The 15,743-nt window shown below is 40.0% G+C and overlaps 1 non-coding gene across 3 annotated transcripts in view; it reads right to left on the reverse strand.

The window, feature by feature from the left end:
* LOC103277619 (uncharacterized) overlaps window positions 1-15,743 on the reverse strand; it is a 30,057-nt gene that overhangs the window by 11,604 nt on the left and 2,710 nt on the right. For all 3 annotated transcript variants that reach the window (XR_010003545.1, XR_010003546.1, XR_010003544.1), the window contains exon 2: window positions 9,487-14,942. This is a non-coding gene — a transcript (uncharacterized LOC103277619). The remainder of the gene's footprint in view (window positions 1-9,486; window positions 14,943-15,743) is intronic.

The raw sequence follows: 15,743 nt of genomic DNA on the forward strand, positions 1-15,743 counted from the left end.
AATGGTCTGGCTAAAAAATATTCTGTTAATGAGCTTATACTTCTATCAAAATGTGTGAGATATAAAATTCTCTGAGGATAAAGTTAAGCAGCAAGGAATCTTTAATTGCTGGAAGGAAAACCTGGATATTATACTAGTGCTAATAATAATACCAAAGTTCCAGTACTTATGCAACAGCCTTTAGTAACTTTCATTCTCTGTGACTCTAACAATGAAAAGTTTCCATGGACTGCATAACAATTTGTGCAACCATTTCTTTAACATGTAAAATACGGTGTTTTTGTTTTTGTAAGGAATGATTTACTAGAATAGCCTTCTCGACAGGACTCAAAATGGTGGGGGAAATAGGGGAACAATAGCTTGTTTGTGACAGCTCTTAAGATCTGAGAGGATGGGCCAGAATAATATGGTATGACTTGACAAGGCTGATGATCAAAATGGTTTTGAAAGAATCCTATAGCCAGCCACCAATACTACCAATACAACAATTTCAAATCTATTGGTAAAAGTAAAGAGATGAACACGTATCATTGATTTTTTTTGTATCCTCAATTCAATGTACTGGTGCGATGATAAAGTTATCTCTCGACTCACTTGTATGACCATCTGAAGTTCCAATTTTTAGCCCAACAAACAAAGACCTGAGACCTGTTTACATTATACACAATTACAGCACTATTATAACACGATTATTCCACTTTAATTCCAATGGAATCCTGACCTTTGCAGTTTGGTGAGGAACTGAATCTCTCTAGCTCATAACTCAAAATGCTCCTCTCTAAACTGCAATTCCCATAGGGTAGAACCATGGCAGTTGAAATGGAATGATATCACTATAATACTGTATTCTTCTGCTCAGCTTGACTTACACAACAGATTTCAAATTCTTACACCACTAACATCTGATCAGGAAACACATCTTGTGGAGGACCACAGTTACTTAGATACCACTCAGTGGGCCACTCTTGATCAATGCATGAGGGATAGCCCTGATGGGGATGATGCATTTCCACATTCACACTTACACAATGTTCCATCCCCAATCGTAGACCAGGAGCAACAGGAACACCCTTGGGAGAGGGATGGGCTCTTTGACGCATCTCAATGGATTGTCATTGACGAATGCACTGGGGATGTCGAAGAGGAGGACAACACTTTACATTTACACAATCCACTTCAACAGGAACACTTTTCAGCTGGCCTACACACTATCTTGCACAAAAGAGACCCTGTCAATCCTCAAAGGAAACAGGTCTTGGTAGTAGGCAACTCCCTTCTTAGAAGAAAAGAAGCCATCATTTCCAGACAGGATGGGATGGTTCGAGAAACATGCTGCCTCCCGGGGGCAAAAATGCACCATGTCACTCAGAGGCTCACCAGGCTCCTAAAGCCCCATCATCCTTCCCCCTCATGTTGATTCATGTAGGGACCAATGATATGGCTAGGCATACCTTTCAAAAGATCACAAATGATTTTCGAGCTCTTGGAACAAAGCTAAAACAAAGTAATGTACATGTGGTCTTTTCATCCCTTCTCCCCACTGTATGATGTAGCCTTGCGAGGGCCAGAAAAATAGTACAGGTCAATAACTGGCTCAGAAAATGGTGTCAGGAGGAACGCTTTGGCTTCCTCGACCATGGCGTGCTTTTCGAGGAGGAAGGCCTACTGGCAAGGGGTGGGGTGTATCTCGCACAAGTAGGAAAACACCTTTTTGCTCACAGACTAGCAAACTTCATCAGGCGCACTTTAAACTAGGTCAGCTGGGGGAGGGGGACAATAGCCTTGCAAACAGTATTTTACCCATGACCACAGGGAATCGCCATAAGGCTAAATGGAGGGTTGCACAAACACAACAAGGACCAATTACCAAGAACACAATAATCCCAAAGGAACAGCTCAGGGGAAGGTCCCAGGGGCTTACATGTCTTTACACTAATGCACAGAGCATGGGGAATAAACAAGACAAACTCCAACTTTTAGCATAACACCACACTTACGATGTCATAGGCATCACTGAAACGTGGTGGGATGACTCCCATCACTGGAATGTAGCCATTGAAGGCTATTACCTCTTTCACAGAAACAGAACAAAGGGGAGAGGAGGGGGAGTAGTCCTATATGTCAAAAACATATGGAATACTGGAATACTGTGTCCAATTCTGGGCACCACAGTTGAAGGGAGATGATGACAAGCTGGAAAGTGTCCAGAGGAGGGTGACTAAAATGATCAAGGGTCTGGAGAACAAGCCCTATGAGGAGCGGCTTAAAGAGCTGGGTATGTTTAGCCTGCAGAAGAGAAGGCTGAGAGGAGACATGATAGCCATGTACAAATATGTGAGGGGAAGTCATAGGGAGGAGGGAGCAAGCTTGTTTTCTGCTGCCCTGCAGACTAGGAACAATGGCTTCAAACTACGAGAAAGGAGATTCCACCTGAACATCAGGAAGAACTTCCTCACTGTGAGAGCTGTTCAGCAGTGGAACTCTCTCCCCCAGACTGTGGGGGAGGCTCCTTCTTTGGAGGCTTTTAAGCAGAGGCTGGATGGCCATCTGTCGGAGGTGCTTTGAAAGAGATTTTCCTGCTTCTTGCAGGGGGTTGGACTGGATGGCCCGTGAGGTCTCTTCCAACTCTATGATTCTATGATTCTATGAGTGGAAGATTAATACCGTGTTTCCCCGAAAATAAGACCTCCCCAAAGAATAAAACCTAGCAGGGGTTTGGGGGGATTGCCAAATATAAGGCCTCCCCTGAAAGTAAGACCTAGCAACTAAGGCTGCAGCAGAGTTCCATTGGGAAGCATGGCTGCAGGGCTAAAGCAGCACTCATTCATACACACCGGAGGGAGGGAGGGAGGGAGGGAGGGAGGGAGGGGAAGTGCTTGCTTTCTGTGCCTCCCTCCCTCCCTCCCTCCCTGCCTTGCCTTGCCTGTCCCCCAGCCGAGGCTTGAAAAACCTTCCGTGGCTGCTACTGCGCTGCCGTTTCTTCCTTCGGAGACAAGGCCATGCTGACCATGCTCCCTTGCTTCCCAGAGGCTTCTGATTGGCTCCTGGAGCCAGGGCAAGGGAGGGTGGGAGGGAGGGAAGGAAGAGGTCTTTCGTCCTGCTGCTTTTGCTCCTTAAAAGTACAGGACGCATTGGGATTCTCCTCTCATCTTCCTAACCTATGCCATGAAACTGATTATTTTATACTATTATTCTATTGCCATATTATTATCATCATATTCTGTTACTATTATTATATCCCATTATTATATTATCCTATTAATATATTTTAAATCATTATATTATATTTTTCTATTATTATTATTATATCATTATATTATTATTCTATTATATTTTCATATTATTATATTATTATTCTGTTATTATTAAATTCCATTTTATATTACCCTATTAATATATTTTATATCATTACATTCTATACTATTATTCTATTATATTATCATATTATTATTTTATTATTATTAGCATATTCTGTTATTATTATTATATTCCATTTTATATTATCCTATTAATATATTTTATATCATTCTATTCTATTCTATTATTCTATTATATTATCTTATTATTATTATATTATTATGCTATTCTGTTATTATATCCCATTATTATATTATCCTATTAATACCATATTATTATCATTTTCTGTTATTATTATATCCTATATTATATTATCTCATTAATATATTGTATATAATTATATTATTATTATATTATCATATTATTATAGTATATTATGTTATTCATCATTCATGACTACATTGAAACTAGAATAGAGAGAAATCAGCGTGGAAACCTTGTGAAACCTAAATTGCAAGAGGTACCATAGATTGTTGTACATGTAAATAATGGTAGTAACAAGAAATTCTTGATAGGATTCATAGTTTGTCTGGTTATGCTGGTTTGTGATGACAACTACTTTACAGTATATAATAAATGTCCATTTTGTTGTTCAACAATAAATGTGAGCTCTTTTTCATAGAAAAATAAGACATCCCCTGAAAATAAGACCTAGTGCATCTTTGGGAGCAAAAATTAATATAAGACCCTGTCTTATTTTCGGGGAAACAGGGTAAGTACCAGGGGAAGGGCCTTCGGGTTGAAGAATTCTTGTTTATAGAATTTCTTCCCAGAGAGCTACATCACCCCTCTTTCTTTCCACCTTTAGGTAGGCTTTGAAAACTACACTACAGTGTGAAGAATATATTGTTCTTTTATATTTTACATTAGCAATATCTTTTGAACTCTGTGATATTTGGAAAGAAAAAGGAAGAGAGGCGACCAAGGGCAAGATGGATGGTTGATATCCTTGAAATGACTGGTTTGACCTTGAAGGAGCTTGGGGGGGGGGCATGGCCGACAGGGAACTCTGGCGTCGACTGGTCTATGAGGTCACGAAGAGTCGGAAATGACTAAGTGAATGAAGAAGAAGAAGAAGAAGAAGAAGATACTCTTTTCCTTGCAGTTTTATTATGGTATTTGTTATTTTTACTCAGTGTGTCCCTTGGAGATGTATCTAATTATTTATTTCAATCATGGCTTACATGATCACAATTGAAATACAGTTTTAAACTGAAAATATATGCCATGACTACAAAATACTAAGCATATTTTAAAAGAGGATTTCATGGAAGCAGTGACACCTTTTTGCATCCAACTTGGAAGGAAGTTCATGTTTTCAGCTGGGCTTTCTGAGAACCTGCTGGGCTTGAGTCATTCTAGTCTTAATTATTATCTTTTGTGGGGTCTGTGGCTCATTTGCTCCTTTGCTCCTTTAACATCTCTGCCTCTCTTTCTTTTTTTAAAATAGATACTAGAATGTCAGCTGCACTTTCCCCTCCTTCTCTCCTTGTTGAGAACTATTTATGGGTCCCCTTTCACCCATCCGGAAAGTAAAGAACAAAATGTTCCCTGAATTGTAATTTTACTTGGTGTTGGACAGATTCTGAAAAGCCTAAATCCTGAAGGTGCGTGTGATGGTCTACAGGTTGCCATGGTTACATTCTTCTGTGGCTCAGATGGGGATGGGACCAATTATCAAGTTTTGTTTGCTTGAATTTAAGTAGTTTGTTACCTGGATACTCAACAACCAGGAAAACGGAAAAGACCACTTGTTTTCTTTCTTAACTGAAGAAAAGAGGAAGCAGTCATACTTGTTGTTTTTTAAAGCCCACAATATTTCTTGGCTACTCGGTGACTATTTAGCTGAGATGCAGACTTTGTGAAATGTTGGCTTCCCTTAAGGCTGGGGAGAGATTTCGAATTGAGGTAGGAAGAAACTGCTGTGGGAATGAATTTTTGGCTAAATCAGTTGTCAAGTGTTAACAATAGTTGAATCTCCTCCTCCTTCTCTTCTGCTTCTCACCTTCCTACCATTCTAATATGACAGTTGCATTTTAATACATAATTTAGCAAAAAATGATACCACTTGTCATTTTGTATGAATAGGGAGGGAGAACAGTTATACCAGGGAGGAATATTGTTAAACAGAACATTTCCATCCTACTGTATCACTTGTAATAAATAGATATTCATCTGATTACCAGAGAAATGTGCCTGTTACACGTGTGAAATCTTTTCCTGTGTTCCTTTGTATCAAAATGGTAAGTGGACTTTGAATGAGGAACCAGGAAAACCTAAGACTTTTGTGGGGGTGTCAAATTTCACATGGCCTGTAAATCTAAAAATATGTTGCCAATTCCAATTTCTACTACCGCAACCTTATTTAAATCAAGAGAATGAGATAGATTCTGGATGCTTTGTTTTCAATAATGGTGCTAACGTGCTGCATAATTGTTCATCAAGCTGTCTCAGTACAAACAATGGAGTGTATCAAGCATAACATGACACTACAAATCCATCTCATATCTCAGCTCTCAACTGAATGGCATGCCACACTAAAGTCATTCAAAAGTACACCCAGCTGTTCCCAAAGAGCCTATAAAAATGCCTGAGAGTACCACACGGCTTCTGATTTTAATATTTTATATGACCAAGGGCATATAATCTGTTAAACATTCATTTGATTGTAATTCAGCAAGGTAATTCCAAATCCTAAATGTAGTTAGGCAGCAGATAAACATTCAAAATATGAACTGATCCTCAATTTTAAACTTAATAAAGAAAACATTAAAAATAATATTTGTTTAAAAAACTATTAATCACTATTTGATAGTAAAAAAAACCAGGCACCACATTGGCACAATGGGTTAAACCCTTGTGCTGGCTGAACTGCTGACCTGAAAGCAGTTTGAATCCCTGAGATGGGGTGAGCTGCCATATGTCAGCCCCATCTTCCTATCCAGGGACATGAGAGAAGCCTCCCACAGGATGGTAACACATCCAGGCATCCCCTGAGCAATGTCTTTGTAGACAGCCGATTCTCTCACATCAGAAGAAACTTGCAGTATGTTCTCAATTAGCTTCTGACATGATTTTTTAAAAAGTAAAAAAGCAGAAAAATTAAAAGCAAGGCTTTAAAAGAAGAAATTTCCATAATAATAGTCTCCCCAAGTGAGCCTCAAAGACAAGAAGAACTTATAAAAACACCCCTTGTTGAATAAATGGAACTTGTATGTATCTTGCAAGAATCTAAAGAGTAAGTTGTCAAAAATGAGTCATCAAAAGGTGGGGGAAACCTGTAATAGAATGACTGACTTTTATTTTTTTCATATATCTTCTACTACAACTGTTTCTTGATGTCAAGACAAGCCTCAGTCTATAATGCAGGCAAGAACGAATTCTGACATTTGCAAAGTACAGGAAGTTTACAGTATGGTACAAAATTTCCCATCCTAAAGCAGAAGCTATAGCATGCAAAGATGCCACTAGATCAGGGGTTTTCAAACTTTTTCAGCTGCGGAGCCCTTTTTGAAGCAAAGGTTTCTCATGGAGACCCAAGAAATGTGCGCACACACATACACATTATATTATATATTATATATAATGTATCTATATTAGGCATGCACAAACTTTTTGATCCATTGGATTTTAAAATTTGAAAGACAGGGCCAGTGGCAAATGGATGGAAAATGTTTATGTGAATTAATTTTAAAAAAATCCTATGCATACTGCACATATCTCATTTGTAGTGCAAAAAAAAATAAAAAAGGGAAAAGGGGAAAAGGAAAGGAAGGGAAAAATATAATATTTAAAATACAGAACAATTTTAACCAACATAAACTTAACAATATTTCAGTGGAAGACCCCAGGAGTCATCTAGTCCAACCCCCTTCTGCCATACAGAAAAAGCATAATCAAAGCATCTCAACAGATGGCCACCCAGACATTGTAATAATAATAATAACAACAACAACAACAACAACAACAACAACAGGTGACAGTCGAATTGATGAAAAACAAAAGGAAAAACTCAGCCGCTATCAGGACCTCAAGATCAAATTGCAAAGACTCTGGCAGAAACCAGTACAGGTGGTCCCGGTGGTAATTGGCACACTGGGGTGCTGTGCCAAAAGATCTCAGCCGGCATTTGGAAACAATAAACATTGACAAAATTATGATCTGTCAACTGCAAAAGGCCACCTTACTGGGATCTGCACGCATCATCTGAAAATACATCACACAGTCCTAAACGCTTGGGAAGTGTTCGACTTGTGATTTTGTGACATGAAATCCAGCATATCTATTTTGTTTGCTATGTCATACTATGTTGTTGTGTCAATAATAATAATAATATCAATAATAACAACAACAATAACAACAATAAAAATGTGAACAACCCCAGTGTTCATCCAATCCAACCCCCTTCTACCATGCTGTAAAAGCACAATCAAAGCACCCCCACCAAAGGACACTCAGTCTTTGTAATAACAACAACAACAACAACATCAGCAGCAGCAGCAGCAACAGCAGCAGCAGCAGCAGCAACAGAAACCCAGGGGCCATCTAGTTCAACTCCCTTCTGCCATGCAGGAAAAGAACATTCAAAGCACCCCCTGAGTGGTGGGAGGGAAACAGGGTTTTGGAAGCAAGTAGTGAGAGGGGGAAAAGATCTGGGTGATGGAGAAGGTGAGGAAAAAAGGGATTTTGGTGATGAGGGAGGTGGAGGAAAAGACTTTTTGGCAGTGAGGGTGGTAAAGAAAAAAGGCTTTTGGTGGCAAGGGGGAAGGACATGATTTTTGGTGGTGGGGAAGAAGAATTTTGATGAAGAGAGAAGTGAGGAAAAAAGGCTTTTTAGCAGCGAGGGAGGTGGGGAAAAGGCTTTTGGCGGTAAGGGAGGCGATGAAAAAGCCTTTTGGCAATAAGAGTGGTGAGGAAAAAAGGCTTTTGGCAGTGAGGGAGGCAGGAGAAAGGGCTTTTGGTGGTGAGGGAGAGCACATTTTAAGAACTGCTGCAATAAGGAACAAAATATGCAGCACCAAGATAGAGTATGGAAAAAGAAGAACAGTTTTGCACACATTGGCTATAGCTTGCCCAGTATTAAACTATCTTTACTCTAAGGATCTTGGGATCTCTGAATCCTGAGGAGGGAAATTTGAAGTTCAGTTTTTTCAAGTTCCTGTATAACATGACTTAATCTTGAAGTCATGCAGAAACTGGAATTTAGCTATTCATCAGATTGAACATTTCAATGCAGTTCTCAGCAGTTTAAATTTATCAAAGTATGCACGTTAAATATGTATTTTGAAATAAAATAGACATTTAAATATGTATTCTAAGGGAAGAGAATATTTAAATATGCATTAAAATTAATATTGAAATATACATTTTGAGATTTATTTTTAAAAAATGTAGTTTAGTGCAGAAAAGGGACACATTATGGATAAAAACATGTAAAATGATATAGACTAGACATAAGCATATCATCTAACCTCCAGGGCAGGATAAGAGCAGAATGTACTGTAGCTACCTTGCCAAAACTGGTAATTGTTTGTAGTTAATCCAGCTAACAGTGATTTACTACTAACAAACCATCTCTTTACCAATAACAGTTAATTTATGGCAGGGTGGGTAGAAGGTAGATTATTATGTCTATACTGTTGGTGAAAACCCATGGAGCAAGGAAGCAAGAAGCTGCAGAACCAAGGATAGTTTGGCCTTGATTCAACAATGCCTCGAACTGAACTGACTCCACTTACACTGCTGGCCCAGGGTTATATCCCTCCATATAGTTTCACTGTTTCTTACCAAATAGACAACTTGAGAATCAGGGTGGGATTTATGTGGCCCTCTGGATGTAGCAGTTCCTAACATTCCTCACTGTTTCCTATGCTGCCTGAGTGAGAAGGAGGTTCTGTCTGTAGGAATATTTGGTTTCTGTCTCAAGCTGAGTGCAGCATAGATGCTGCAATATGAGTTTATGGTAGAAAACCAGTAGAGAAATACTTTTAAGATTAAAAATGTTTAAAAATATTGTTTCAGGAAATTCATTTTTTCTTGCAGTCTCATGTGTGACTGCAAGGTATCCTGAAGCAGGGGCCACGTGGATCCACCCTCCCAAGACAAAGGAACATAAAAAGATGAACTAACCTTTAAGGGAGAAGTGGCCTCTGTAGGTAGGCAAGGTGTTAGGTCTTGTTGTCTCAGGACTCTCTACTTCTGGAATGTCAGTTCTCAGAGACTGTATCAAAGAGAGGTGTCAGGTCTGTATTTCGTTTTCTCTTCCAAACCACTGTTGGACTTCAGGATCTCAGATTGTGTTGCTAGAGAAAACTAGGGAAGACACCTGTAACTTTAATCATTGTGTGAAAGAGGAAATTTCAGCAGATGTTGGTTTTATTTGGTGACAAACAATACCTGTTGAGATTCCATCTTCTAAACAACCAAAAAGGGATTACAACCTGCTCCAATCATAGTATCAGAGTGAGTTTGGCAGGGATTGCCCTCTCCACCTTTAGTTATGCTACTAAACTGGAGGAAATGTAGGTTCCTTGGTTTAATTATTGGAATCAGAAATATTTAATTTGAAATGTATAATCAGTGTACTAGATCTTGAAGTTTCTAAAATAAACCAAAATGAACAAGAAACAGGAAAAGCAATAACAATAAAAACAGTTGCACCATGGCCACCAAGTTAGTTCCACAAACCTGAGATCTGCCTACTTCTCCTTTATTGGGGTCAAAGTAACATCTTATTTAAATGTGATGCTGGACGTGGAAGAAAAGTTATTCAAGCAATGTGCCATTGTTAATTGGGCTTTTTAGCCATTACTCAAGGCCTATACGTACAAGCTATACAGTTTTCGTTGGCTTACTTTGATAAAGCTGCAATGTTCTGATATATGGATTGCGAAAACGTTTACCAATTTTTAGCAAGTTGGTCAAACTACACAACAAGTAAAGTGCAAGGACAATGAGGTGCCCAAGGGAGGAAGGCACTGTGGCAAAAATTGCCCTTTCATTCGTCCCTTGCCTGTTCCTGGGCTAAACTATTACTTTGTTATTTAAGTTCCTTCTCAACTTTGTTTTTGATTGTACAAAACAATCTGGCATTTTTATACAACTGCTTCCATCAAAAGCATCCTGCCAGAGAAGACAATGACAAACAATATATTTTTAAATCTTATATCAGTGGTAATAATTTACATGGCTATTGCTACACGTTAACAAGATTATTGCTACCTAATTATTTTTCCTATGGTTTAATTAGAAGGAGGAATACTTCGAATCTTGGGCAAGTTGATGTCCATTGTTTTTAATAGCTGCCTGTTTCAGGTAATATTTGCTCAGAGTGTCTATTTTTTTCAAAGGTTCACAATAGGCTACACAGTTTATTCATTTTAAAATGAATTGGACAATATGGCTGTTCTTTCCCACTGACCTGGGCCTAAACCACATACTCATATGCATTACAGATCTTCTTGTCTATGACCAATACTTTAGGGTTTTTGGGTGTTTGGCAAGAGTCATTTTGTTTACTGCATTCATTAATTCTGTTTGGCAACTTTACAAATGATACCTTGGAGAAGGAAGGTCCAATGTAACCTAGAGCTGAACTGAAAATAAAATATAATTTTGACCTATGTTTACAGACAGTTCTTTCCCTACCAATTGAGCATACCACAAAGAGCAGAATTGTAACCTTGTTACTTCACTTTCTTTCCAAATGCTAAATACAACTTTTTGTGCAAAATTAGCTTTAAACATCATTGAGAATACAAGCATGTCTCACTACCTGGATTTCAAAAGCTCACTGGAACAAAACACCTTTGTAACAGAAAATGATTGTAACTTTTAAACTTAATATGACCTAAGAATGTAGCATCAATCCTCCAAAAAGTCTTCGCACAAGATATAGATATTTATGGCAATTCTAAACAGTTTGAGGGAGACATCTGCATATCACTGGGAGACTAATTTCACTTTCTAATTAGTTCTTACAGATCTGTTCCCTAAATTTCAGCATTAAAGTTAACTTTTCATCTTACAGTTTCAAAGGTCCCTCAATTTCTTAGCTGAGCAGATGATACGCATGTTGTAAACTGGGTCCAAAAATGGTGCTCAGTTGGTGGCCTGTAGAAGAGTTGTATGGTGTGGAAGTTGTCTATATGGGACAGAAGGTTTTTATAGTGATTGGTAATAGTTTAAAATGATTGCTACAATTTCCAAATATTAATGAGATTATATTTTTGTGTGTACTTGCCCTCATCACTACTGCTGTAGGAGTTATGTATCATAAATAGGAAATATAAAAGCAGAATACTGCAAGCATATAAAAGTCCTCCTCATAAAGGTGTTGTTTTTTTGTTGTTGGTTAGTTAGTTTTGCTTTGTTTTACATTATGTGACCAAGGTACTCTGATACAGTGATTAGAAAAATGTAAGATACAAAATGTTGAAAACCACTGGTCTACAAACTTTCAGGTAAATAAGTTCATATCTGATATCATACTCGGGCAGTGGTAGAGTTTTGCCATGAATGGTCCATTAAACAAATGAGAGAATAGAAAAACATGCACCAGCGGAGAGGAGGGAAACAGAACAGACAAATGGGCAAGGGTTTTCTGGGGCTGAGTGAATGTGGCTCAAAGTCACCCAGAGGGTTTCCATGGCCATTGGCTATCCTAGTCTCCAATGCTCAAACCACTATTCTACACCGGCTCTCTTTGAATGCTTGATTCTTAAAGGTCTGGGTCGGAATACTTGCCTATTCAGCCATGTTATAATAACTTACTTCATAGAATCTGAAGAGTCTGATGGAAAAAATCAGATTCTTTACAAAGCTTTCTGGTTCCAGATGATGATAACTTCACCCGACCATGAATCTGAGCAATTAATATCTGGTACAGCTGATGAAGAACTTCAACAGAGTAGTTCTCCACCTTGACTGTAGTTACAGTACATAGAGGACATGCCTCTATCGTTTATGAAATGACATCAGGACAGGGAAATGGACTGAAGAAGCCAATGCCTCTTAACTAAGAAATGTTGAGCAACAAAGCACCTACTGTCTCAAGGTCAAGTGGCAATAATGTTCAAATCTGCGATATAGTGAAAAAGAAAAAAAATCTTAATATGAACTAAGATCTTGTCCATGTTATGCCTGCTCCTTAGAAACCTCTTCTTCTGTATTTTCTTATAGCTGTCAGCAGTGCAAAGAGCATCTCAGCACACATGGACATTGTTATATATCATCTCACCCATTTTTAAATGAACAGGTAATGGAAGGAAGCACTACCAGTCTTAGCCTTTGCTGCATAAGGAATCCATACAGAATAGGACAGAATCACATGGGGGAAGGACTGCACCTTATGGTCAATACCCACAGTAACGGGCAGGGCCGGCCCTAGGTAATTTTAAAGTGTAAGCAAACAGAATTTTGGTCCCCCCCCCCAAAAAAAAACAATCACTGAAAAATAAAAGCATTGGATAAGCAAAAATGTTGGATAATAAGGAGGGATTAAGGAAAAGCCTATTAAACATCAAATTACATTATGATTTTACAAATTAAGCACCAAAACATCATGTTTTACAATAAATCAACAGAAAAAGCAGTTCAATACATGGTAATGTTATGTAGGAATTACTATTTTTGCGAATTTAACACCAAACATTGAACTGGGATATAGGGCAGTGTGGACTCAGATAACCCAGTTCAAAGCAGATATTGTGAGTTATTCTGTTTTGATATTCTGGATTATATGGCTGTGTGGAAGAGCCCTAAGGGTCCTTAGGAATCCATAGGAATTAAAAGGACACCGAAAGGGAATCTGGCCCCCGGTATTAAAAAAAAAACTCTAAAATCAAGACAGTAAATAAAGAACAACACTCTGAAAACAGGGGAAATTCAGACAGGAAACAATCAGAGCCAGCTAACACCTCCCAACCAAGGATGCCCCCAGGGAGGAAGCAGCCAGGCTTTGAATCTGCAAGGCCATTAAATGCTAATCAAGCTGGCCAATTGCAATATTCACACTAGCCTCAAACAGACAAGAGCTCTTTCTCAACCCTGGACTTTGCACAGATATATAAACCCCACTTACCTAGCTTCCAACAGACCTCACAACATCCTTCCTATTCTGACTCCAAAGGGCTCCCCACCCCCTTTTCCCTGCTGACACACACGGTGAAGTGGTGTGATGTCCCCTGAACCCTTGGGCCATGATCCTGCCTCCATTATGGACCAAAGTGACGAGGAAATGGGCTTTGTGCCGATTCAGCAAGATTCTGCCCCTTTCCAGATGCTTCCTATTGACAATTCTAGCCCACAGCTCATTAAAAAGGCCCTTGAAACGGAGCCTTCTCCCACCAGTTCCCCTCCCTTTGATAGACTGATGTTTTGGAAAACTAGTAGGTTTGAGAAAGCTGGCAGAAGAAGGAGCACGCGATTAGCAGCTAGAGAATCTGCTGATTAACCTGTTTTCCCCTGAGAATTCTCAGGGAGGATCGCATCTGGTTGAAGATGTTGTTCATTTGGACACCTGCTCTGTGGAAAGATTTGAAGTTCCTTAAAAGTTCTGTGCGCTGGCTAGCCAGCGTGGAGTCAACGTGTCAGTTGAAGGATCAACTTCACTTCCAGCCAAGTGTGGACCACGTTTGGATCCACTACCTTCCAGCCTAGCCGTGCCTTGCCTAGCCGTGTTTCCTTGCCTTGCCTTGCCGTGATTTCAGCCTTGCCTTGTCGTGCCGTGAATCCAGTCTTGTCTTCAATTCCTTGCCTTGGACTTGCTTTGGAACTCTAGCAAAAGACTTGGATGTTTTCCCCACTCAAACTGCTTGGAAGTTTGAGTGCGTTTCAGTTTTGTGGATTTCAAACTTTAAACTCTAATATTGGACATTGGACAATATATTACTGGACTATATTTACCTTTCCTAAAAGGTCTATTGATGAACTTTACCTTCTGCTTGTTTTTGTTTTATTTCTTTAATTCTTTAATAAAGATATTAGATTGTTTATTGGCCTCAGTGTATTGTTTTCCAGTGCTCTCGCAGCCAGGGGTGTCACAAGTGGTAGACGAAGCACTTCCACCCGGTGAGTCTCTTGAGGAAGTTGTAGACCCACCCTTGGATGTGGCTACGGCTGAGGAGTGGGCGCCGGGTGCTGTAGATGGAGACGTGTGGGTCCAGGTTGAGCAAGGGGTGCGGGAAGTCAGTGTTCATCACCACCTGTGCCACCGCCGCCTCTTCACCTCCTCCCCTGCTGGGCGCCGAGAGCAAGAAAGGCACGTAGCGGGCGTTGGGGGTGTTCTCAGCCAGCTCCAGTGCAGCAGGCTTGAGACTGCCTTTTTTGGAGAGGACGGAGAAGTGCACCATGGTCCAGTGCTGCCGTTTCACCTTCAGGGAGGAAGGGGAAGACGAAGGCGAAGGTGGTGGGGAAGCAGGCATTGTGGGCAGGCATTGTGGCCAGGCAAGAGGCCACCAAGGCCGGTGAGGCTGGTGAGAGGTTGCAGGCCTGGGAGGAGGTGGGGGTGTGCAGGTCAGCGGCAAGAACAGGAACACAGCGAGAACAGGAAGCTAGTGCAGCTGACCTGCGTGCCCCTTGCCTTCCTGCACAAAGAGAAGAGGGAGGTGAGAGGTGTGAACAAAAAGCTGGCTTTAGGGCACTTGGAGGCGCCTCAAGAGATGCCTCAACTGCATCCCCCAGACGATGACACCTTAAGCAACTTCCTAAATTGCCTTACAGTGGAACCACTCCTGGTAACAGGAGAGGTTACCTTTGCTCAAAAATGGTCTAATGTCCTTAAATCTATCTGTGAAATCTATTATTCATTTCCTGTGAGCACTCTTTCTCTCCCTTTCTCAGCCCATCTACATAGGTCAAATGAGGTGTGCTGGGGTGAAAGGACTTTGTGATAGCCAATTTGCTATTTAATTTGTGTTTCCCCATGTTATCCAAAGTTGAAAAGGCTCTGGATCTTCCCTGTACTTTGAGACAGTGTAAACATTTGAGCCAGTAATCATAGAGCACAGAATTGCTCATGGCTAAGAATTGATCATTGGAGGAGGAAGGTGCTAGTGTCAAACCCAGTTTGGTACTTCTGGGCAGTGTAGATTCCTTCCTACCACTGAGGTGGACTCCCCTGGGGTTGACTGGAGTGCTCCACTCTGAATCAGCTCTGGGGTAAGTGGTCCATGTGGATATGACCACATTATCTGTGTTTGTCCCTTCACACATTTTTTAAAAAGCATCCATAAAGCTTATACAGAACAGGAAGTGACTCCTCATTAGATGGAAGGTGTAGGGCTACTGTAAAAAAGATCCCAGAGCCACATGTGGTCCACTGGTTTCACACTATCCATTTTTAATCTACAATATACAGAATAGACTGAGAAGGATATGTTGGTGTT

This window comes from Anolis carolinensis, chromosome 2 (genome assembly GCF_035594765.1).
Source record: "Anolis carolinensis isolate JA03-04 chromosome 2, rAnoCar3.1.pri, whole genome shotgun sequence".
Taxonomy (NCBI): domain Eukaryota; kingdom Metazoa; phylum Chordata; class Lepidosauria; order Squamata; family Dactyloidae; genus Anolis; species Anolis carolinensis.